This window comes from Protopterus annectens, chromosome 1.part2 (assembly GCF_019279795.1).
Source record: "Protopterus annectens isolate FY-2018-M chromosome 1.part2, PAN1.0, whole genome shotgun sequence".
NCBI classification, from domain to species: domain Eukaryota; kingdom Metazoa; phylum Chordata; order Ceratodontiformes; family Protopteridae; genus Protopterus; species Protopterus annectens.
In genome coordinates, this window is record NC_056727.1 from 390,260,718 (window position 1) to 390,288,675 (window position 27,958).

Below are 27,958 nucleotides of genomic sequence, written 5' to 3' on the forward strand. Positions count from 1 at the left end.
TAATATTGCTTTTGTTTGCTTAAAGACAGTTCTGATTGGCTGATCTTATATTTAATTGTACTCTACTACAAATCTGTTTTATTACATTATCATTTAAAATATTTTAATGCAGTGTCTTTATCCAAATCATTCCAAATGTCACACATATGTCCTGAAAGTTGTCTTTTTAAATACAGTCATTAACTAAGTAAGCCTGCTGAACTCGTGTCCTTTTTCAGGGGCAACCCAGGGGCACTGTCTGGTCATGTGACTTGCCTAGGATTAAACGGTACCCAAACGGAGGTGAAAAGAGCCAAACCCTGTATGTTTTCGACTGGAGACATCTCATTAACAGCTCAGAGCCTAAATCCTCTGTGATAACTGCTTTGAATGTTATTTCAGCCTTAGTTCAGACAATATTTGTGGTCTTACCTTTCTTTCTGAACTGTATGCAGAACTTTAGCAAACATTTACGGTTTAAAGGTTTTGTCTTAATTTGCATTGGCCTGTGCAGCATAAAGGTTGAGTTGACTATACAGCAGACATAAGTGTTGTAAGTACAACAGTCATTATTCCCCAAATCGTCATCATCATTTCATTTCTTATTCATGACTTTCACTTCACTTATTTTGGAAATGATGTGCATTTTTCACATTTGATCTCTCTTTAGTTGTTATTATTTAGTGGTATAATCCCAACTATTTGTTGCTGTAAGTATACTCCTTATTTTGCCCTACTGATTGATTTTGCATATCCACATCTGATTTTTTTAATAGTTGCAGTATTTTGGTTTCTGTTTTGTATTATTTTGATTTCCTTATATACTTGTATTACCGTGCAAATGTTATTTTATTTGATAGACCCTGTGGTATGTAGAGGTAAAACACTGAAACCAAACTTTCTGGAGACCAGTGCCAAAACTCGGAAAACCAAATAATTTAACTTAAAAGTGGCACTGTGGGGTAAAAAATGAAGCAACCACGCCAAAACTCCGTGAAATAAAATTAAAGGTGAACTTTATTGAAAAGAGACAAATAAATGCTTAACTGAATCTCCGTGTTTTTCACTCGTATCATGCAGACTTCATCAGATGAGATAAAACACTGACTGCAACACTGATGCCCAGTGTTTGACTAGTAGCAAGGGCAGTGGAAAGGCTATATGGGGGAAGGGAGGAGTGAGCATTTGATGCTGACTTGACTGTCTTTGGGGTAAGAAGGCGGCTTGGCTCATTGCACTGGAAACTGATGCAACATAAAGAGCGTAGGACACTATGCACATACAAGACAGTGTTCAAGCACCTCCCTAGACAACTATAGTGGTTCTCATTGGTTGCCTTGGGATTATGAGATGGGCAGTTATCCTATCACCTGTTTCTTACATCTCCTGTGGAATGAGTTCTCCCCTCTAAATATGTAAGTTGGGTACATGAAGAGGACTCACTGGGGTGATCTGGCAGAAAGAAATATTCATTTCTGCAAACAGATACATTTATAGTTAATATTTACTGCTAAAGGAGAGAAAAGTCCAGATGAAATTAAATAACCCCTACAGAAATGTAAACAGGGATATGGTTCTATGTATACGAGAAAACAGGTGAGAAAAAAATCATAAGAAATTAAATGGCTGTCCAAAAAACATAAAAGTAGAAGTGAAAGAGACACTTAGGACACAGTGGCATTTTCAACTGACTTTAAATAAATGATGTTGGAAGATTGAAAAAGGAGAAATGAAAGTAGTGCAGTGCAATGTATCATGCAGGAGTTATAGTAATCAGTTTTCCTACAGTTAGGTTTGTCATCTGAAAAAAACTTGGGGGAACTTTTATTGGAAATGGAAATATTACAGTGAAAATGCCTAGTAATTTCTATTTGATATTTAAAGAAGAAACAAGAATATGAGTAGATGAAAAGAAGATGGGAGAGCTGAGACTATTTAGTGATGACAAAAGGTAAAACACAAAGGGGCATGATAGGTAAGTGTGACTAAAAGAAAATGCAATACACAGAATGCATTATGTGCTTATTTTAGGGAAATAGTTTATAGATGAAGGATTCTTTTCATGTTTTTAGTAAAAGCCTTGAATCCCATTTACCCTTTGATACTTCTTTGCATATTTAACATCCATCAGAGCTACTTCTAACTAAAATAAGGAGGACTTCTATTCAGTGCCTCATCCAAATGATAGCAATTTTTAGTGCAGCAAACTTGTTATGATACACTGCACTGTTGGCATGCATTGGGACAACAGAACCCACAGTCATTTGATCATCTTAACATCAAAAGTGGAGGTAGTAGATGTTAAGCAATTGGAAATGACCAATAAACATTCCAACTCAGCACTGGCACAGAAGATAGAATAACTCCTATTTCATGGTATAAGAACATCGAGTTTATATTACCAAACAGATGATGTAAGGGGGTGAGATCTCTGTCTCACACAAGTACCGCATACACAAACACACACATGCCTTTGCATACTCATATGCATATGCGAGCACGTGGACATGCGCACACACACACACACACACACACACACACACGCATACATACACATGTGTGTTCATGTGTTTGCATGCGTATCAATAGCACACACACTCACACACACACACACACACATTCATGCATGCACATAAGACAGGCACATGAATGTACATGCACACAGACACACACACACACACACACACACACACACACACACACACACACACACACACACACACACACACACAAAGCCTGTCATTGTGTTGATTAGCATAAATATGCACTTTGGTCCTGGAAGAAAGTTCACAAAGCTGTATATGTTCCTTAAAACTAAATGGATATGTGCCAGATGTCTAACTATTTCCTTCTTGTAGTAGCACTGGCCTTTTTGACCTAAAGTGATATCATTATGATTGCAAGATGGTTAAAGTATGTATTGCTATGTTTTGATCTAATTTGACCTATTTAAGGTTAATGTACTGCCTACAGTCTATCAGGAGCACTTATACCATATCTGCATAGACAGGTACAGTATAGTAGTCTTATTAGTTTCCTAATAGGTTCATAGGTGTGTACTAGGCTAATGGCCCTGGGGCGTTTACAAGCCTAGCCCAGAGAAGTGCCCTGGCATCATGCCACCCGACATTAGCTCCCAGTGCCTCCAACAAGTAGAGTCACTGCAGTGATCCCTGGGGTGAACTTTCTATTTCCCATCCACTCATCAAGATTTCTCTTGAAGAGGGCCAGTGAGGTGATCTGCTTGACATATATGGGAAATCTATTCCAGAGCATGGGCAGTCTCTGGGGTATTGAACATGTCCCTCCAGCATGTTCTGTTGAGTGTGGTATTGAGGACGACATCTCTGGAGCGTGTAGTGCGGAGGTATTTGGGTTTCTTTAGATGTAGCATTTCTAACAGAGTTGGGTCAGACATGGCTTTGTAAGTCAAGCAGAGACCACCTCTTAGTCGATGATATAAGACAGAGAATAGCTGGAGTTTTTTGAGTCTGTCCATGTAGGACATGTGTTTAAGGCCTTGGATCCTCTTTGTGAGGTACTTTTGTGGCTTTTTCAGCTGTAGCATGTGTCTAGTGAGGTACATGCCAAATGGAGCATTATACTCAATGATTGGCCTAATGAGAGAAGAGTAAAGTGAGATGATGACCTCTTTCTTCCTGGATGCAAAACCCTTGGTAATGAGATGTGCCACATAGATGGACTTTCTGACCACAGTGGCAATGTGGTGGTCGAAGGAGATGCTGCTGTCAACCTGTCTCCCCAGATCTCTTATAATACCTTCAGTGTTCAGTGGGCTCCCATCTATGTGGTACTTAGTGGGAACTGAGTTTTTCCAAAAGAGGATGACAACACATTTTTGGCATTAAGCTTAAGGCATTGGTTTCAACACCAGCCATTGGTCTCAGTGAGGCCTTTCTGTAAGATGTCTACATCACTTGGGGAATTACTAATGGCTCCCAGCTTGCATTCATCTGTGAACGTGGTTAGCCAGAGTCGCTCTGCATTATGGACTTTGGAGAAGTAGATGTCAAACAGGAGAGGACCTAGGACCAATCCTTGTCGGACTCCACACGTGACTGGTCAGCAGTCTGACTTGGAGTCTGCTACTTTCAGACTGTGGGTTCTATCTGTGAGCCAGTTTGCAACTCACCTAGTGATATAGGGTTTGATGCCTAATTTTGTGAGTTTATCAATAATTCCTGAGTGGTGAATGGTATCAAACGCCTTGGCCAGATCGAGGCAGGCTGTATGAATTGTCTTGCCCTCATTCACAGCTCTGGTGACTGACTCAAAGAAGTCAACCAGGTTGAGCAGGCATGATCTACCTTTCACAAAACCAAATTGCGTGGGATCTAGAGAATGGAGATTCCCTATATCCTTGTTAATTAGGTCCATGATGATGTGCTCCATAGCCTTACATATCAGACTCGTCAGGCTAATGGGGCGATAATTCCCAGGGTCTGTAGTCACTCCCCTTTTATGAAGAGCAATGACTGTAGCAGTGTACCATTTGGTATGGGAAAAGCCTGAGGAAAGGCTGTGATTGAACAGGGCATACAGATTTGGTGCCAGTTTACTTTGTACTTCATGTAGATCACATCCAGGGTTATTGTTGGGTCCCATGGAAGCTGTATTCTTGGCATTGTACAATGCAGTTTTAATCTGTACTGCAGTAATGCTGGGTGCCTGGCATTCCTCCAATATTGTGATTGGTCCTTTAGAGGGGGAGAGAGGGGTTAAGTTGGCACTGAATCTGTTGGCCATTATGTTGGCAATATCTGTTGGCTCAGTATAGGAGGTACCATTGTGCAGTAGTTCAGAGCAAACCTGGGTATTGCCATGGAGATTCTTGATCTAAGTATAGAAGGCTTTGTGGTTGTTTTTAGTGTCTGCTGCAATTCTGCCTTCATAGCTGGCTTTAGAGGTTTTGATGAGGGATCTCAACTTTTTTGGTGAGTTTAACAAAGTAGTTTTTACAGTCTTGTGACTTCACATTTTTCTGCAACATTTTTTTCCTTCTGTTGTAGAGTTTATTAATGGCAGCGGACCACCATATTGGCTTCCTTTTTTTGGAGGAGAGCATCTTGGTTCTGTTGGGTATGGCTAGCTCCTTGCATTTATGTACGTGTCCGTACAGTACATTGGTGTATGATTTGGCAGTCATGCATCTATTTTCTATTGACATGGGTGCCATGAAGTTAGCCTCCTCTGTTTTTAGGAGTCCAAAGTCAGCTTTGGAGAATTTTTTCATGGTGCTTACCTTTGCGTGGGTGTGGGTGAGATGTGGATTTCCATGGTGATTAGTTTGTGGCCGGATATAACCAGGGAGGAATTGACTATTGGTGTAGAGCAATGGTTGCCCATGTTAGTAATAACCAGGTCAAGGATGTTGCTTCCTCTAGTGGAGGTAAGAATGAGCTGGTCCAGGGCACTGGAACTGATGAATTCCAGGAAGCGCTGGGCCAGTGTATTGCTGCATGAGTAGTTTTCCCAGTTGATGGAGGGGTTGTTGAAGTCACCTAGTATGAGAGTGTTGGGTTGGACCCTAATAGTTTCCAGGATGCTTAGGAACGTGGACTGAGAGTCTTGGAACATGGTTGGGGACCTATAGCAAGTTACAACCTGAATCGCTGTCTTACCCAATGTTAGCTGTACCTGAAGTATCTCAGATGTGTTATACTGGGCTACAAGTCTGGAGGTGTGCATATCATTTATGAATATGGAGAAACCACCACCTTTGGAGCTTCGGTCCATGTTCTGGGGCTAAAAGATATGGAATGAGTTATAGCCTGGTAGTGCAGACATGCTTTCTGCTGCTTAAACCAGGTCTCTGTTACAGCACAAATGTCAATGTTCTCCATTTTGAGGAGTGTTTTGAGCAAGTGCATCTTGAGATTTAGACTTCTAGCATTGAGCAGCATGACCCTCAGATTGCATGTATTTATAGCTGTTACGGTGGTAATTTGGTCTTTGGAACATTGCCTAAAAAAGGCACTATAGGGGCGGCAAGAGCCTTAGCCAATATCCGGAAACCCAGGGGTGATAGATGTATGCCATCTCTGGCAAAGCATTGGGGTCTGTCAGTCATGTCATCCCAAGCAGACAGATACTGTATCCCCATATAATGACACTAGAAACTTAGCCAATTTCTGAAGTCAATCATTTTCTGCTTGTACTGCGGTATCATTCTGGGCGACGGTAGGATACTGCTCATGGCTAGGGACATACCTGCCTGGGCCACATAATCTGAGAGCTGCTCCATGTCTCTTTTCAAGTAGTCCAGGGAGGTGCATCTCAGGAAATCACATAACCATGGACAGTGACAGAGTCATACCTGTACCTGTTGTGTATTGACCTGAGTGCGTGTGTTATGTGTCAGATTCTGGCACCTGATAGACAGCTGGCTGTTACCTTCTCCTTATTCAACCTAGTGAGAGGGACATCAGTGTGCCTCACTATTGAGTCACCTATGATTAGTATATTGGGGAAGCTGTTTTGCCTTAGGGTCTTAGGTTGAGGGCACACTGTGTAGGTGAGCTATGTGTCTTGTGGGTTGTGCTGTGTTGTGGTGGTTGAACGTGTTTCTGCCTTGGATGTCTCTGCTGTTTGGGTAGATTTCTGTTGAGAGCCTCTGAGAAGGTGGGTGTGTGGTTTGTGTTTTTATGTGAGAGCTGTGATGGTGAGTGTTCTGGAGGGCTATGTGCTGCATGTGGTGTGGTGCAGGTGTTGACCTTCCCCTCTTGACCAGCTATTCTGGTCTTGGCTTGAGAGTGCATGGCTTCCAATTTTGATATATAAGTGCATATCTCACAAGTCTGTGGGTTGGGAGGTAAGAGCAGAGGGTTGTCTGTGTACATGAGGCAGTTGCTACACTGCCTCAGAATGCTCAAGTTCACCAGGTAAATAGGAGAAAGCACAGGGAACTGACCTTTAGACGTGCCAGGAGGGATGTTCGTTATTACTAAGTACTGGAGCTGTTTCCTTATATATTCCTTTTATAGGGAAAATGTCACTCAAGGCATCTTAAGTCTGTACAGGGCACTGACAAACACTTGAGGGGAAATTAATACATAGACCCTGAAAATTTAAGGATGAGTATTTAGGCAGATATTCTGAAGTTAGAAACAAATCAAGCAGTACTTAGTGAAAACAAAGAATTAGCTTGTCAAGAATGATGAAACGAGAGGAGTCACATGAATGGCTACTGCCTGGCTAGTACTAATGCTGGTCTCAGCACAGCTTCACTCTGTTGGGATACAATACTCCTTTGCTTATTCTCTCACCAGAAGCAAAATGTTAGCACCAGTCCCAAGATGAGAAGCAGGCCACAGCCTGTTTAGTGATCCATAGTATTGTCCCAGATGATGCAAGGGTTTGCAGGCTTGTAACCTTTTTCTGGTAGATGCCTCAAATAGCAGCCAGACCAGTCAGGTACATTAAGCAGAGATACTCAGTCTCCAACAAGAAAGAGTCAGGAATCAATGCACTCTTTTCCTACTCTACCAGAATGAGAATATAAGCACAGATTCCAAACTGTCACCTATACATTACACCCCCAAATGTAAATGCTTTGCCTCCCTACCCTTGACTTCTGAATATGCTACAATGATGTCACACATATTCAGAGATATGGAAATATATATATATATATATATATATATATATATATATATATATATATATATACATATATACACATATATATATATATATAGAGAGAGAGAGATAGATATAGATATATGTATATACGGATTCACTTCATAATCTTGAAAGACTGAAATCTCGAATTTCATTTTTTCGAGACCATGAAATCGAATCCACACAACACCAAAAGCCCAAAATCACGAAATTTAAAACATCAAAAACACAGCAAACACCAGACCACACACATACCACAACACACACATCACAAAATAAAGAAACAAAACAATACACATCCACAAACCTACATCACAAATAAGCAGGGGGACAGACCCCCTGCACCCCCCACACCCCCCTTTTTTATATATACTAACTCCGAGATTGCACAAACAGAAAACAAAAGCAAACTCACACACACACATTTTATAGTCCCTCACACACACACACACACGCACACACACACACACACAAACACACACACATCACACATATCAGCACACTCACACATACACTCAAACTCCCGCCCAAAACCCTTACAAAAAACTCACTTACCTGACATTACACCAAAATCCACACATGGCACCACACATCATCCACATACAACCCCGGACATTATGTAGCCTAAAGCCAGAACCGCAAATTTGAGATATTCAAATTCACGATTACGCACTTTTGCTATTTCAAAACTTTGACTTTATAGTGTCGAGATACTGAAATTTGACTTCAGTATTTCGAGATTATAAAGTGTTTACATATATAAATATAGTTATAGCTATATCTATGTCTATATCTATAGATATAGATACAGTTATGTGTGTATAGCTTATGGAACACAGCCTCAACAGAAACATATCAGGGCCAGAGCTGTCACAGATCCTCTGGATAATGTTTCCATTAATGCATTTATATGGTCAGATGAAATGGTGGGAAAGTGTGCTTGTTATGCAAAGATTTGGTAAGCTTAAACTGATAACATAAAGTGGACCTCTGTCATCTGAGAATTCTTTATTCAAAGTAAGTTTTTTTCTTCTGTCTGTAGTAATTACTTTGTTTCTGTTTTTATATTAGCTTTGTTGATGCGTTGACAGTAAGCGCTCTAATTTTCAAATGGAGGACTGATGAGATTTCCATAGGAAAATCCTAAAACTATTAAAGTACAGATAAGACTTTTCAGAAGAGTTTCTACACTGACAGAATTTCCTTACAGAAAAACCTAAAACTAGTTAAGAACATATGTAAGACTTTTTAGAAATAGAGTTTCTACACTGATAATGTTTCCATATGGAAAAAAACTAAGACTATTACACACTAATGCCAATGGGATGAATTTTTTTTTTCAGTATTTTGGTGTTTAACAAATAACACTCAGTAACAAAAATAAATGAATAAATAAATAAATAAAACAATAAATAAATAATTTGGCTTTTCTAAGCTTGTTAATGAAAATGTAATATTAAAATGTATTTCCTTCACTTATGCTAAAATAGGTAGTATTACCCTAGTTTTTCTGTAGTTTCTAGCATAGTTTCATTCTAGCATGGATGCTCTTTGATCAACTTAAGATGATGCTATAATAATGGTAAAGGCATCCTCCAGTGAGGAAATGGGGAACAGTATTTCCAAAAGTTGTACCAGCAGACTGCAACTCCCTAATAGAATATATTCAAAGCTAAGTCAATTCAACAAATTCAAACTTAAACTTCTGCATCTCCTAGGTATCTTGTGAAAATGCTTCTGCTGTGACACAGACTAACTATGCAACCTAGAGCAGCTCATATGAATTATAAATAGTGGGTGCACTTTAACAGATAGCAAACAGAAAACTGAGATGAAATTAAGCCGTTTCATGTCTTGTTGCTGCTGCTTCCTGGTCAGGGATCGCTGCTTTCAGCCAAGACATAATGGTAGCAGTACCTAGAGCATGCTTAGCAATTGTTAAGCACCCTACTAAGCATTGCAAAAGCCAGGTCTTGTGCTGTAGCAGCTCTAAACCAGTATGAAATTTAACAGTTTCATGAGCATAATCACTGTGCTTAAAGCACTACAAGCTTGCTACACTAAGGTTTTTACTTATGAATTTCATTGTTATATGTATATGGAGCTTGCCCACAATTCACACTGGCTGAAGTTACACTGGAACTCTGTGGGAAACCAACAAACAGCAAAATTTAGAGAGTACATGCAAGGTAGTCACAAAAAAAATCTCTTATATGTTCTTGCTGTCTGTCCTTCAGAACAAGTGTTACAACTACTTTTAATGCACATTTCTAAATTCTGTTCAGGATTTATTATTATTATTTTTTTTATTTATCCCTTTCTTGACCTGGTTAGTCTCACTAGACTACTAGTTTCTAGTCAGGGGATACCCATGGTAGTATTTAGACCACCAGGGAAATTTGGCCATTGCATCAAGGAACTTTCCTTATTCTTTCAATAGGTACCATGGGATCTTTTACATCCAGCTAAGCTACCCCCACCTCATGCAGATAGGGCCTTGGTTTAAGGATTCATCCAAAAGATGGCACACTCAGGGCTGCACCCCCTTTATGCTGCACTGTAGTGTCAGCAATAAGTTTACATGTTGTGGGAATAGAACCCACAGCATTCTGCACTAAAGGCAAGTGTACTACCTATTGCATCAGTGACAGAGGATAACAATAATATCACACTATCATCGCAGTCATTCCACATGCATGCAGGAGGAAACAGTGTACACCTGCCTTCATAAGCCACATGCTGGTGTAAACATTTTTTCCTCAACAATCTCGGAAAACAAACCATAGCATACCACATGGTGGCAGCCAAAAGTGAATTTCACTGCTAATCAGCTATCACCTTTAAAAGCAGAAAAAACTAAACTTGACCAGTTGTTTTAACTAAAAACAGCCAAAGAAAACCTAAACTTTATGTAAACCTCCACATGTACCATTATCTTCCACTTTTTCAAGTACAAAAAAGGAAACTTCTTAAAAGAATCACATATCATAGAATGTTTTGCTAATGTGTTAGAACCATTTTGAATCCTGGTGGCATATATATATATTCACTAATGTGTTAATTCAATTTTCTAATTGTTTTATCTATATAAAAACTAATGCAAGTTTCACATGTGGCACAATAAATCATCAATTCTGTTGTGCAAGTAGCCTTAAAATTTGGTGCATATATTTCTCCTTTCAACAATAATGAACACTTTCATTAATGACTCTAAACCATGCAAAAATACCTTAAGCCACTGGATTAATGCCTAAAACACCCAAAAGAAGAAAGTACACTGAAAAATAAATGGTGTAAGGCAAAACAACAGCACAGTACTTGTTATTCAGTCAGTTTAATAAAACAAGAAAAAACATTAGCGCTTTCACAGTGTAACCAACTGCTTCTTCAGACGTATACATAAAAGAATCAACAGTTTCCATTTAAATACATCAACTTACAGCTGCTTAAATGGTTTAATTGAATAATTGATTCCTTAAAGGTATATGGAAAAATACCAAAAACACTTTCCTAACAACATACTTTCCTAAAAATATATGTACATTTCATATGTTTGAACAGCGCTATCTATAACATAAAACATACAAAAAAGGAGAAAAATGTATAAATATGTTAAAAAATATGATAAAACTTATTAAACAACATACAAAAACATCTAAAATTGCATTATGAGTACTATATTGAACTATTTTCTCAAAGGTCTAGCTTGTAAGACTGGTTTTAAAGGGACTTTATCATTTAGTCTCTTTCCTGTATCAGCTCTCAACCTAAGTATCCATTTTGTCTCATTAACCAAGCTAGACCTTTGAGAAAATAGTTCAATTTTGTACTCATAATGCAATTTTAGATGTTTTTGTATGTGTTTTAAAACGTTTTTTTAACATATTTTTTAACATATTTATACATCTTTCTCCTTTTTTTGCTGATAGAAGGTTCAGGGACAGGATACAAGAACACCTTTACCAAATACGTATCCAGTCTAGTAATAATGCTTTATCCAAACATGTTCTTGCCACAGATATTAATCACACCTTTAAATTTATGGTTCTTCAGGTAAATAACTCCAGTTTTAGAGGAGGAGATATCAGAAGGTATATGGAAAGAACAGAGATTAAATGGATTGTTAGACTTAAGGCACATGTCAGTCCGGGCCTGAATGATAAAATTTCCCTTAAATCTGTTTTGAGAAACAGGAGACTATTTGTTAGGTAAAACCCTAACATTATTAGCTTTCAGTCTTTTATATCAGATTTGTATAATTTGATTGATTTTTACTGAAGTTTTAATACAATTTTTATATAATTATATATAGTTGTGATTGGACATTTTTGGAATATTAATTTTATAATGAACAAGTCATATGTAAGAGAAATGTTTTTTATATGCCTTTGACTTTAAGAATTTGTTGAAAGAATTCATGATGATGTCATCTAGTTAATTATTTAATTGAATACCTGTTATATAAGATGTCCAACAGTCTGTATTTCAGTTTGTTAAAGGTCTGAGGAAGCCTTCTGGCGAAAGCGCTTACCTTTTTATGTGCCTAAATAAATATATCTGGTTTTATTCATGGTGGATTATGTCTTGGATGATTCAATAACACAGACATTTGTTTTCCTTTTGGGACTATATTGATGCTGTTCTGTATGCTGGGTTGCTCCTAAGTACCATAATTTACTTCTTTACATCACGATAGTAGTTTACTGACTTTAACTTTAGTAACTTATATACAAACTAGCTGCTGCAATAATACATGCTCACTCTCTGGCTGCACTCCCAAAATGGCACCGTGAATAGCTCGTGCCCAGTATTTATATATACATGTTCAGTCCTTGATATGCTTCTTAAAGCTACAGCACATACACTCTGATCTACATCCTCCCTCTTTGAGAAATAGATCATGCAACGTTATGAGTCTGTTTGGCATGCAGATATCACAACTAGTTCTTTGTTATGCATTTATATAAGACTAGGTACATATATACAGTTAAGTCCATGTTGCTGTGTATTTCACACTGAGCCTGGGTATTCGGCCATATCATGTGACATAAAACTGGGAATTGGGTTTAGCAACTGGTGCCATTTCTACAGAATGTTCAACCTTGGAAGTATTTGCAACATCTTCAGGAATGGAATTAGAAGTAGAAACACACTCTGGGATGGTAACAACATTTGGTTCGCACTTAGATCTAGAGTCTGTATCACAGGAGCAATGCTGCAATGATTCTGGTACAGGAAGAAGATGTCTGTGATTTCTCCTGTACTCCACACTCTCAGATCCTACAAGTTAGGATCTCTGCTTGGCACATATGACTGTAACTTGACCAGTCTGGTCAAAACCTTTCACCATTTGTATTCTCACTGTGTCTCCTTCCCTCAAAAGATGAAGAAATCTGCTCAGTTTATAAAAACTGGACTTCTGGATAGAACACTGCTTGAATAATTGAACCTTGATGGTTCGGTTGTTCTTAGCTTTAGGCCTCAATAAACTGGAACTAATAGGTAACGTCATTCTGGTTTGCCTGTATAGAAGTCTTTGAGCAGGTGAGCCAAGAATATCGTCACGACCTATGTTTCTGAGATTAAGTAAATTCAAAAAGACATCAGTATTATCATGCTTTGACCTTTCAAGTAATTGCTTTGCACTCTGCACTGCACGTTCAGCTAGCCCATTTGACTGTGGATATTCAGGACTGCTAGTGACATGTACGAAGTCCCATTCTCTTGCAAATATCTCTAACAACTGACTAATAAATTGAGTACCATTATCAGAAATAACTGTGTGGACTATCATGGACTGAGAAATGACGTTTCAACTTAGGAATAACAGTAGTGGAAGCTAGGTTAGATAGTAAATCAATCTCAAACCAGTTTGAGTAAGAGTCTAACAACACTAAGTAATGCTGATCATTCCACTCGAAGATATCAGTGACTACTGTTGACCCAGGTAGTTCAGGAACTTAACTTAGCTGAAGTGGTTCTCTTTGCAAATGCAGTCTAGTACTATTGCATACTGAACAAGAAGAAAGTACATTATCAATGTCTTTCAGTAATGAAGGCCAAACTACTAATTATCTCGCTCTTCTCTTAGTGGATGCAGAACCTGGGTGACCATGATGCAGAATCTGGATATATTCTTGTTGTAAAGAAGCAGGAACAACAATTTTAGGACGTTTGAAAATAATGCCATCTTCCATCAAAATTTCATCTCTGTAAGAGAAATAGGTTTGCACTTCAGGTGGTACACTAGATTGCTTTGACGGCCATCCAACATTAATGTAGTGATTGAGCTTTTGCAAAATTGGATCAGTCTTTGTGTGATCTCTTAACTCATCAAGTCTAGCGGTAGAAAAATTATGCATTGCCACCACATCAAAGTCAAAATTCTCTGCATCAAGCTGTTCCATCATATTTCTGGGCAATCTGGATAAGGTATCTGCCAGACAGAGTAGTTTGCCTTTCATATAGGCCATTTTGAAGTTGTAATTTTGCAATCTGAACATCATTCTTTGTAATCTCGCTGGAGCTGAATGCATAAGCTTCTTTAAAATAGTATCTAGAGGTTGGTGGTCAGTTTCAATCTTAATAGCTCAAACATAAAAATAATCATGAAGCATGGAGCATGCACAGAGTATTGTCAAAAGTTCTTTCTCAATTTGAGCATACTGCATCTCAGTTTCGGTAAGTATTCTAGGTGCATAGGCTACTTGTCTGCCTTCTTGAAGTATAATTGCACCAAGACCAAATTTTGAAGCATCACATGAAAGAGTGACTGGTTTATTCACATCATAGTATCTTAATGTAGGTGGGGTGGCAATTTTCTGCTTAAGGTCTTCAAATGATTTCTGGTGCTGTTCTAACCATGACCATGCAATATTTTTGTGTCTCAGCCCTCTTAAAGTCTGCTATAAACTTGCCTAAATAGTTCACCATGCCTAAGAAATGCTGTAAAGCTTGAATACTGTCTGGTGCTGACATATCAAGGATAGCTGCTTGCTTGGTCGGGTCTGGTTTCAAGCCAGTACTGGTAATGACCTACATATGTAACTTCTGGAAGTCTGAATTTGCACTTCAGTGGATTGAGATTCAAGTTTACTTCATGTGTTCTGTCTAGAACTCTATTTAGGTTTCTGTAGTGCTCTGCTTCACCATTTCACCATTGCCACCAACCAATAAATCATCTACTATTATGGCACAAGGATAACCCGAAAAAATTTGCTCCATTGCACGCTGGAAGACTTCACTTGCAGAATTTATTCCAAATGGCATCCTTAGGAATCTGTATCTGGCAAACAGGGTACAAAAGGTGGTCAGTAATGAGGATTTGCTATCAAGCATCACTTGCCAAAATTAGCTATTAGCATCCAAGACAGAAAAAACAGTGGCATTCAGTATTAGAGCTGCGACTTCTTCGACTGTGTGCATTCAATGATACGGTCTCTTCAATGCCTTGTTTAAATCTCTTGGGTCAATACATATTTTGATTTGATCTAAACCTTTTTTGTGAGCTGCTACCATAGACAATACCCATTCAGTTAGTTCTGTAACTGGACAAATTACACCTTGCTGTACCATTTTATCCAAATGAGCCTTAACTTTATCCTGCATAGCTATCGGAACTCTTCTTGCTGGTCTGACTACTGGAGTGATCTCTGGGTCTAACTTCATGGAATACACAACCAGAGGTTTGCCCAAATTGTCATTGAAAACATCGGCATACTCTGAGAAAATGACGTCAGGAAAATTGGAACTAGGAGATGCACTTATGTGATGAACCTCTGTGGCAAAAGAAAGCAGTTTCATTCTCAAACTGTCTTTGAAACCCAATAAAGCAGATTAATTCTCAAACTGTCTTTGAAACCCAATAAAGACTGTACTGGTCTTTGGACTACATAGGATAACACATTGTAACCATTCTTGGCCAAATAACATGAAAGCATCACTGAAGCTTCGGTTTGAATGTCTTCACCTCCATAAACAAGTCTCGTACTACTGGCTACATTGAGTTGTCCGTTAGTTCTCACTTTAGCAAATGTGTCTGCTGATACAACATTACACTTTGAACCAGTGTCTTCTTTAAGCTCTGTGGGTTTTCCATTAATCTGGGCAGTACAAAATACTTCACTTCTTGCTGATAAATTCACTGCGTCAACTCTTTCATCAAGCACAGATACATAGAAAGCTGACTGCTGGCACTCTACCTGGTCAACTTGCTTTTCTGTGTGACCTCTATATACAACTGTGTGACATTTACTTGATTTGCAAAACTTTTGAAAATGGTTCCTTTTTTACACTTGTGACATTGCTGACCAAATGTTAAGCCTTTGTCTCTTTTAGACTCATGATTTGCACCCCAGTTGTGACAGTGAACAATAAAGCTATACTTGGGTTTTTCTGATTCATGCCGGTACTGCACTGAGCATGCTCCTTTAATTCAACTAGTCTTAGAACATGCTGGAAAACTATGCAGTTTCACTGGTTAACCAGCAGGGGCTGTGGATGCTATACGCTTTGGCCTACTTCTGTTTGCCATGTGTTGCATGCCAAGTACATTTGCTCTGGGGCCTGCTGAAACCATGCTGTTGTCACTCGCAAGCATACTTGTGTGTTTTTCTGTCACTTCATGGATTTGACAAATCTCTGTCGTGAAGCAAAATCTTTCTCACAGCAGCACTATTAATACAACACATGAGCCCGTCCTTTATTAACTCAGCTTTTAAGTCACCAAACTGACACATTTTGGCTTTGTTTCTCAGGTCAGTTATATAAGCTGCAAAAGTTTCCCCTGATTTCTGATCTCTCTTGTAAAATAAATACCTCTCTAATGTAATATTCATCTGGGGGTTACACATTTCTCTGAACGTGTGCTTCAAACACTCAGGGTCTTCCCTTGATTCAGCCTGTACAACAATATGAGTTTCATCTTCTCCCTCATATACTGCTGGTGCATACATAAATGAATGCTCTCTTTCTATGGCCTCTGACCAAGCTAAGTTTAGCAAAGTGAATGCCCTGGTGCATGCATCTTCATCTGGATAAGTTGCTTGTATAAAAACATCATACTCTTACTCAAATACTCTCCAATTCTCTGCAGTATTCTGATCAAATACAAGTGGTAAGGGCTTTTGAAATCCGTCTGCCATATTAACATATAACAGATACACAAATACATATGCCAAAAATTTATGGCAGTATTTGTAACTTTGCCCAATAGCACAAGTCCCTGTATAACTGAACTTTGTGAAATAAGTCTCTCCGGCACTGTAATACTCTTGAAATTACTATATTGCCAGAAATCACCTCTTATCAGTGTAAGAAACATCAAATAACAGCACAATGCAAATAAACTTGGCAAGAGAAGCTCAGAGTCAATAACATTTTGAAGTAATTGCACTTTGTAAAAAAAACAGTACATGGCACACTGAAATTTCCCCAAAATGGCCAGAATGATAGGCAATTCTTTACAGTGCAAGAAACACTCTGTTATGACAGCACTTTGCGAATAGACACACCCAGCACAAGAAACTTTTTGAAATGGTTATACTTTGACTGTACTTCACAAAATAGCTGCACTTTGCACAAAAATAACCTCTTTTGAATACATACACAATAGTAAGCATACACTGTGAGCATTTTACACACTTTAAGTTACTTTGAATAACTCAAGTTATGCCCTGAATACAATACGAAGTCGTAGTTATACCAAAACACAGCATTTTGCCAAAAAACATGCAGCCGCCTTGCTTTATTTAAGTGTAATGTGCCCTTTTTTGCACTTATTATATTTGTTTTGCTCATTTAATCTCTTTTCATGCCATTGTACTTTTCTTGTGCTCGTTTTCCTCTAAACATGCCTGTTTTGCCTTAAACATGCTCATTTTACTTTTCTAATTGTTTTGTCAAATATCATAATTTTAAGCATTTCCCTTAGTTAATAAACCTTTTGTGCCTCCTGCTTGTTTAATAATGGGGTTTGTGCGCTTGTAATGCTCCATTTTATCTTTTTTATAAAATAAGTAGTCCATGCAAATTCATATTACCTTTGATTCTTTTCCGTCTCTTTTTCATGCTTGTTTCTCATAGCTTACCTTCACTGTCATCTCTGGACCTCATGGCTCTGAATATTATTCTTTGTGATCCCAGTTCTGACACCATGTCGCTCTCCTACTTTGGACAGAATAGAAGAATCTTCATGGGTTCTGCTCAAGCAGCTTTATTATATACAAACACATCATGATAGTAGTTTACTGACTTTAACGTAAATAACTTACATACAAACTAACTGCTGTAATCATACATGTTCACTCTCTGGCTGCACTCTCAAAATGGCACTGGGAAAAACATGTGCCTGGTATTTATATGTGCATGCTCAGTCCTTGATATGCTTCTTATAGACACAGCACATACATTCTGATCTGCAACAGGTATATAATTCTTCTTTACAGAATGTTATTATTTCCCAATATAGAACTAAATAATTCATATTTTTCTGTTTAACTTCATCAAAAATATTCAAAGTTAAATTTGATTCATATCCCTTCTCAACAAACATTGCCTCCAAAATATCTTACATTTCTATCAAAATCACTAAAATCTGTAGTTAACCTAGTTGTTTGTTGCTTGAGTTTAATTACATTCCTTTTTACATGTTGAGGATATCAACTAGATATGTAATTGTTTATAAATCTAAGTTTTCTGTACAGATCTGACTTAAACTTACATTCATTCACATCATATTTGACATCAATATCCAGAAACATCACAGTATTAAAATTCAGTACTGAAGTTCAATCATTGACCAAAATTCAATGTATAACATCAGAAATATCCATAATGGAAAAAGGATCATCGATAAAGTGAGCATTTAATATTGCGTATTTTTAGACATCCATTTATATAGCCATAGTCTTTCCTACTCATTCATGAAAAGGTTGGGAACATAAGGCCAACATTAGCTGCCATGGCTACCCCCTTAAATTGTTTAAATACATTTTTCAAACATAAAAAAAGTATTTTCAAACACAAGTTCTAAAAGGGCGAACCAAGTGTTAATGTTTATAGTTGTAGAAGATGTCACTGCTGATACAAAACATCTGCCCATTTCCACCCCTTTATCTTGGGCTATTGAAGTAGAAAGTGAAATGACATCAGCAGTTAGCAGGTCTGGATTTCACAACCTGTGATCAATCACCATCTCATTTAACTTCTTCAGAAACTCTCTAGGTGATGTTCTTTAAATCACACAATTCAGTATAAAATCCAAAACTGTGAAAATACCTTCATTTTTAGAACATCATGCAGACATCATCAGTCTAAAAGGGGGGACCCAATCCTTATGTAACATATGTATGCCAGAAGAGTTCACATTTCTAGGGTGTTCCACCCACATAAATTCAAATTCATCAGTACCAAATTTCCCATTTTGCTACCAATCTAAAAGTGCCAAATCCACATATTGGCATGCAATATTCACTTCCTCCATAGTAACAGGGGCATAATTATAAACAGATGATAACAAATCCTTAATGTTCTAAATGCTTTTTGTTTTAGCCAATATTATCATGCCAGCACTCTTGTCATTTTTTCATGGATTTTACACTACTTATACTCCTAAGATTCTAGAACATGTCTCTCTATCTGTAATGAAATTAAAATATTTATGTTTTGATGGCTTACTCTCACAGACTTGGAAAAACATTAAATACAGGTAATAATGGGGAACTGAACATACTGTTCTTCTAACAAAATGCTACACTACATTAACTTCTTTATCACTCAACAGATAAAGTTAAATTTAATTTTCTTAAATATAATTTACATTTTAAAAAGGTGCCTGTAATGTTTGCACATTTAGTAGGCAATAAAGAAAAGTCTTTCTGTAAAACAGACAATTTAATCTGCATAACTAACACATTAATCCAATTAATTATCTTATATTGAAAATGTCCTGAAAGTGTAATGCTGCAATTTACCAGCACCTTCCTCTTCTTCAGCAAAAAGTCTTTCCTCTCCCTCTCAGACTTCCTCTTCCTCTGTGTAGTCCATTTGTTGTCATTTGTGATACGTCCCTCACCACTTTGCTGTGTTCTGCCTTTAGTATTCCTTACTACTAATGGACTAAGGTAGCTCCTAAATGCCTTATCCCATTCATGGGTACCCTCAAATTTTTCATGATATGATCCCAGTTATTCTCATTGGGGTAATATATATAGCTACTCACCATTGGATGGTTAAGACCACTCTGACACCAAATGGGATAGCTTAATTCAGGCATGAGAAGGAAAACTGGCTAGGTTTAAAATGGCCTGCAAGATCAACTAGTCTTAATTCTTAAATGTGAATCTATGAACTGGATAAATATTACCTTTCTCTGCAGTTGATTGGCTCTCTACAGCTCTTAGACCTGTTGGAAACTAACTCTGCTTTTTTTGAGCCAATCTTGTCGATCTCTTAAGTTTTGTATGAAATGTAATTCTTTTAAGAAGTTCTCCTTTTTTGTTTTTCACAAAGTGGATGGTGATGGATTTGAACAACAGTTTAGAGGTGAAAGAATTAAGGTGGCAAAAAGATTAGATGCTAGTTTGTTATGAGAACTAAATGGCCGCTTAAATATATTAAGAGTGTTCTAAAGTTCTGAAAACTCTCTAAATTAGCCCTAGGCATGAGTGCATGCATGTGTGTACCTTCTTTGGAAGGTTGGGCGCCAGGCTGGCAACTCGACACCATAAAACTCTGCTGCCAATCATGAGCGGACAGGTTATCTGCTGTGGTGACCCCTAACCGGGAAAAGCCGAAAAGAAGATGTCATATGACATTTAGTTTAGTATATAAAAATTATGTTTTTAATGTTCAGTTTTGAGGAAGTTCATTAACAGACTGTACAAAGTACTTAGCTGAATTAAAGTTCTTGTATCACATCCTTGTTTGTGTGTGGGGTTTTTTTTGGAGTTTTAAAGGGTGGAAAACACTTTATACTCCCACATACTCCCAGACAGTATTGGATCATTCGCTAATGGTTTTAGAAGCTGTAAGACACATTCAGCTGTCACACAAATGGTATCCAGCAATGAAATGCACCTCACATCACCCAGCAGGTTTAAAAGCTGGCAGACTCTTCACACTAGCACTTTTTTAATTTGTACAACACAGGAATAAATAAAACTACCCATGTATTATATGTATGATTAGGTCTCTGACTGCTCTCAAAATGACTTGAAGAAATTTGCCTTTCAAGTTTGCCCTCAATTTTTAATTTTTCAATCAATTTCTCAAATACTTAACTTGATTATAAATAGAGACCCAGTCATAACCCTTTATGTTGTAAATAGCTATACATATTTTGCCAACTTTTTGGTTCTGCAGTCGAAGATTACATTGACATATACCATTACTCAGGAGTTATTGGATGAGCTATGAATATGTATTAATCTGTTAACCAGTGTGTGTGTGTGCCACTTTTTCACACTGAAAGTATAATTAACAGAAAAACTTACTGTAGGTATAATTTCAGTAATAAACTAAAAGCAGTGTATAATCAAGCAAAGGCAAATATATACTGTTTCTTAACAGAAACAATGACAAGACCTACGTGCCAGTGACAGCTACAATGAGCATTGTGTCTTGAAGCAGATTTGCTGGTTTTATATGTACCATAACCATTTTATTGCTGATGAGGAAGCACACTTCAGGATGTCACTGCAAGGCTAATGTATCATTATATTGAGAGAATGTGTTTTTGCATGAGTGTGCCACTCGACATGCATCAGATAACTTGTGCTGTGCGATTTGATCCACAAGACTGTCATACGTTATGAAGAATACTTTTGATAAACAAAGAAGAACCTATTACAATAATGGAATTTCTTCTACAGTTTCTCTGGTTCTGTAACATTCCACCTGTTATATTGTACACGCAAATATTTACATACTGTCAGACTGCATTTTTGATTATTCAGTCTAAACATTTCAGGACTTGGCATTCTTAGTCCTGATATTTGAAAAGACGGATTTTATTGTCACTGACCTAATATATTGTTTCATATCCACATTTCAATTATGCAAGTACAAACCATTAACTTCTTTTCTTGCTGTGTCCAATATTTCTGACATTTTCATACTTTCGCATTGTTCAAGTGCTATCTGATATTTTCTCCCTAGGATCCTTTAGAATACAGATTCTTCACAAGAAGTTTCATTAAATAAGGTCTAATAAGAAAAATAATTGATCTGCTTCTTGCAACAAACAGTGGCAAACCTAAAGGTTTAATCTCATAAAAAAAAAAAAAAATATATATATATATATATATATATATATATATATATATATATATATATATATATATATATATATATAACAAACATGTAGACCATGGATGATCCACAGATAATCGCATATATGAGATACAATACAAAGAGATAGTTAACCATTAAGACTGTTGGTGGAAGACAGAATGCTTGCAAATGCAAACCATGAATGAATCTGATAGCACAGTAAATAGAGAATGAAGTGATATACATAACATCTGGCAATGTATTAAAATATTGTTATAGTGAGCAATTAATCATCTGAAAGTTGTTAAGATACAGATTAACCATCTGTACCTAAGTAAATGTTGCTACATTGCAATTCTATATACAAAGTAGGACATTCACCTGCAAAAACACACTCAAATTGAAATACATATTTATACAGACCATACTTGTCTACTCATAAGTAAGGAGTCTACAGCTGTATTTGCACAAGGTATAACCAACTGCCTACAAAAACTAAATACCCCCATAACCTTTTGGTATTACTTCAGTATACAGTTGTTCCAATGCTTTCCTTGAAATGTAATTGTGAAATCTAACACATGATGTGATAGCCAAAAGAGCTGTGCAATGCAAAGAAACTGTAAGGTTAAACAGGTCTATATTATAAAGTTGAACAACCAAAATGTTGACGCACATTTGATTGACATCTAAATGTCAAAGCTGCACTTCATCAAAACTCCAAATCATTGATTTCTTTCCAATGGAAAGAAATCGGTAGGCCAACAATGGACACCACATTAAAATAAACACTATTAAGTGGGGGGCTTCTCCCCCACACCACCCAGCATGGGGGGGATGTGCCCCCCACACACCCCTTAACTAAATATACTAACTCTGAGATCGCACTACAGCCGGGAAAAGGGCAGATGTAATAGAACTGCCAATCGATTTCTTTCCCTTGGAAAAAAATCGATGATTTGACCATTCAATAAAGTGCAGCTTCGACATTTAGGTGTCGATCAAAGGTTAGTTGACATTTTGGTTGCTTGACTTTAAAATATAGACCCAGTTAAACACAGAGAAACTTCATTACTAAAATGCAAATGAAAACAACCATGTAAGAAGGGATCTATATTAGTTCGCTGAAAGTTATTTTCAGCAAACACCTTTTCATCGACCCCCATTCAGCAAAAATTACTTCTGCAATTCACTGAATTTTCCAAGGGAAGAAAACAATTGCCCCGCAGCATGATTGAATCCACAACTAACTAAACCAAACCCACCCAAGTTGAGGACTTCACCCAACACACTTCCCCATGTGTGGAGCCGCACCCATCACCATCCCAACTCTATATACTAAGTCTGAAATTGCACTACAGTGGGGAAAGGGGCAAAGTTGTGTAATTGGCCAACCTCTTCTTTGCCCTTGGCAAATTCAGAATGTCAGTAGTGATTTTCACTGAATGGGGTCAACAGGAAGGTGTTCACTGAAAACAACTTTTGTCAAACTAATATAGACCCTGCAGAAAGCTGACATATCTTACATGGGATAACATATGATTTAGAGCTCTGCACACTGAAAAAAATATTTTTTTTATATAAAATGATTTTTACAGACATTTGACTGAAAACTATTAATAGTGATTATAAACTTGCTCCGAGAGAAATATATTTATTTGACTTTTATATAGAAACTAATTTGCATATAACAGCATTTATATACATTACTGTAATTATACTTTAATGTCAGCTATTGTCTTCTGTGCTCTATGAAACAGTTTAGTGGTGAACATGCTTAACACCTCAATCTGGTCAACATCTGTTGCCTTAATTGTTCAGAGTTATTTTGCTAATTATTAGAAAATAATATAAATAAACAGATTTAACTTTTGAAATGTTTTGCATTTTTTAGTGAAATAAGTAATTTTATTTTATACTAAACTGACTTTTAAATCATTTCAAGCATTTTTTATCTCCCATTGATGTGATGAATACAAAAACTTGACCCATACATTCAGAATATGCCAATGAAAAGTACTATAAGCAAATTTGTAAGTACATGATACTTAAAACATAATCATAAAAGAATGCTTCCTGTACAGACGTTAGGCGTTAAATGTATATTCCAAGTACTAGAGGTATTGATAATGACATACATGCATTCGTAAAGCAAACAAGCACTTAAAAACACTCACTCATTTGTATGTTTACTCTTCTGCATAGATACATAGAACATATTTACTCTTTTAATTGTTAATATACATATCAAGCATCTACTCATAATTTACAAACACATACACACATCTGTATGCAGGTACATCAGTGTAATATATCATGCACATGTAAGCACATACAATATACACAATATGTCATTTTAAGTTATAGCACCTTCTAATTATATTTCTATATTCTGATTATTACTTTCACCTTTTCACTCATTATTAAATGAGTTTTATGATACATTTTCTTTATATATATTGTTATGATGTCAATAGGTTAATGTGCTATATGTGTTGTCAGTTTTATTTCTTTGCTCCATGTAAATGCTGAAATACTAGGCTGTTTATAGTATTTTCTATAGTAGGACTATATAAAATGTCTTGATCAAATAGAGAAATTTGAAATGCATTATTTCTGGGATATTTTTGATATACTCAGAAGTACATAACATCATTCTTTATTATTAACCTTTCCAAATTTAGATTTCTATAATCTTAAATATTAATATTTGTCAAATAAATACTTTATATTGTTTTTACTTTTATCATGATTTGACCATGCTCTAAATAGTAATAATTGATAATATTGTTTTAAATTAAGGAGTAGCAACTGTTTAGCTTGGTGACATTGGGAATGGTTCATTGATTTGCGATTTGTGTGATTATATCATCAAATCGGGGAATTATTTCCCATCATAGGTTGTTGAATGTTTGAATGCATATACGTTTGAAATTTTGTTTTTTTTTTGTACCTGTCCATAACAACAATTATTAGTACTTGGTTATTATATTTTAACCTAAATAATCTTAAATCAGTGCATTTACATGTTCTTATGAATGGTGACATATAACTATCTCTCATTAAATATCAATAAACTTAATAATCCACTGGAGGAGTAGCTTAAACAAATATTTAAAACTGCATAAAGCTCATATGATTTTCTTACAAGAAACACATTTGTTATCAGGAAGATGTAGAGTGAGTGATGTTAAAAGATCATTTAACTCTTGTGAGCTCTCATATTAAATCAAAAAGGAGAGGCAGTCTTATTCTTTGGAGAAATTCATTACCTATGCCTAAAATATTAAATACCTATTCAGATATAAATGGCATGTTGGGTTTAGCAGAAGTAGAAATTGACAAAAAATTATATATTTGTGAATTCTTACTGGATACCTGGAATTGGAGCAAAAGTTGCTAAGAAATATTTGGATATCATAACCTTATATACAAAAGGTGAATTAATTATTGCAAGAGATTTTAACTGTATTCTTTCTTATAAAGACGCAACTACTGATAAGGTTCCTAAGCTATCCTCAGTAACTAAACACTTACATCATTGAGAGATATCAATGACATTAAATCAACTAACTCTCTTAACTTTACAGATTATTTTTGTAGATTTGCTACTCAGACAAACCTTGAGAAAGTTTTTGCTTCTAGAAGTTTATTTAATACAATTGAAGATGTATTGATAACTTCATGTGCTTTATCTGACAATAGTGCTATTACATTTACATTAATGTAAAGCCAAGTAATTTGATTTACTATCAGAGAATCCCTGCTGATATAGTACAATTAAAATGACTTTAAAGAATGCTGTCTGAAGGAAATAGATCAATACATTGATATTAATAATAATGGAGAGATTTCAGAAGTAATTCTCTGGATTTTCTTTAAAAGCTTATCTGTATGGAAGAAATAAAAATTGGTACATATGTAAAAAAAACAGTGGGATAAGGAGTTGATGTTTTTGTAGTCTAACATAGATAAATTGAAATCCAGTTTAAAACCTTATGACAAATTGGCAAATGCTGAGTTGAAAATATTAAATCAGAACTATCTTGATGCACTTCACCATATAATATTAGTAAATTTGGAAAATAAAATTACAAACGTACTCAATAAACCCCAAAAAGCTTACACAGGTTGCTTGTTAGAAGTAAGAAAAAAAATACTAATCATATTAATCATATTAAAGAAATTATTTCCAACAAAGGTGATAAAATAAAAACATTGACTGATTTAAAAGACATACTAGAATGCATTAGGAAATATTATGAAGAAATTAATAGCAAGAAGACAGATTTAGAAATCAACAAAATAACCAATGACTTTTTGAAAGACAATATAAGGTTTAAATTAACCAAAGAACAAAGATCCAAAATTGATAAGTCATTTTTTTTAAGGAGTTTAAAGATCAAATTAATAATCTTAAATGAAATAAAGCCCCTGGTCTTGATGGTATAATCCCATAATTATACAAATTATTCCTAGAGAATATTTTAAATATCCTATTAAAAGTTTTTGAACAAGTTAGACACATGTCAATCATCCCCCTCCCGGAAATATTCCCTGATATTTCTTATAATGAAATCAAATAAATATTCTAACATATGTTCTTCTTGCCATCTTATTTCATTATTAAATGTTGATTATAAAATATTTATGTCTATTCTTGCAAAAAGATTGAACCTTATTATGCCAGGATCAATAAATGTTGACCAGACTGTTTTTATACTACATAGAAAGGTTCAGGATAACATAATTAAGCTTAATACTTTAATAGATCTGGCTAATAAATACAAAACAGGAAATAACTATAATAAGTCTAGACATAAATAAGGCGTTTGAATCTATTGGAATGATGTGTTCAAAGCACTTAATATGAATTTCCTGTAGGTTTTATAAATCTTACAACTAATCTACATAGTAACTAATTCTTCTTCTTCTTTCGGCTGCTCCCGTTAGAGGTTGCCACAGCAGATCAACTGTTTCCATTTCTTCCTGTCCTCTGCATCTTGCTCTGTCACACCAACCACCTGCATGTCCTCTCTCACCACATGCATAAACCTTATCTTAGGCCTTCCTCTTTTCCTGTAACCTGGCAGCTTCATCCTTAGCATCTTTTTCCCAATATACTCTGCATCCCTCCTCAGCACATGTCCAAACCAATGTAATCTTGCCTCTCTGGCTTTGTCTCCAAACCTTCCAACCTGGGCTGACCCTCTAATATACTTATTCCTAATCCTGTCCATCCTCGTCACACCCAGTGCAAATCTTAACATCTTCAACTCTGCAACGTCCAGCTCTGACTACTACCTTTTTGTCAGTGCCACTGCCTCCAAACCATATAACATAGCTAGTCTCACTACCCTTTTGTAGACCTTTCCTTTCACTCTTTTTGGTACTCGTCTGTCACAAATCACTCCTGACACTTTTCTCCACCCACTCCATCCTGCCTGTACTCTCTTCTTCACCTGTCTTCCACACTCACCATTACTCTGAACTGTTGATCCCAAGTACTTAAACTCATCCACCTTTGCCACCTCTACTCCCTGCATCCTCACCATTCCTCTATCCTTCCTCTCATTCACACACATATATTCTTAGTCCTGCTGACCTTCATTCCTCTTCTCTCTATAGCATATCTCCACCTCTCCAGGGTCTCCTCCACCTGTTCCCTACTCTCACTACAGATCACAATGTAATTTGCAAACATCATAGTCCACGAGGACTCCTGTCTGATCTTGTCTGTCAACCTGTCCATCACTATTGCAAATAAGAAAGGGGTCAGAGCTGATCCTTGATGTAATCCCACCTCCACCTTAAATGCATCCGTTACTCCCACTGCAGACCTCACCACTGTCACACTACCCTCGTACATATCCTGTACCACTCGTACATACTTCTCTGACACTCCTGACTTCCTCATACAATACCACAACACCTCTCTAGGCACCCTGTCATATGCTTTCTCTAAATCCACAAAGACACAATGCAGCTCCTTCTGACCTTCTCTGTACTTCTCCATCAACACTCTCAGAGCAAACACTGCATATGTAGTACTTTTTCCTGACATGAA

General features: G+C 36.6%; 1 protein-coding gene across 1 annotated transcript in view; it reads left to right on the top strand.

The window, feature by feature from the left end:
• The window catches only part of PLCB1 (phospholipase C beta 1), a 4,354,095-nt gene that overhangs the window by 3,940,830 nt on the left and 385,307 nt on the right, over nucleotides 1-27,958 (top strand). The window lies entirely within an intron of this gene.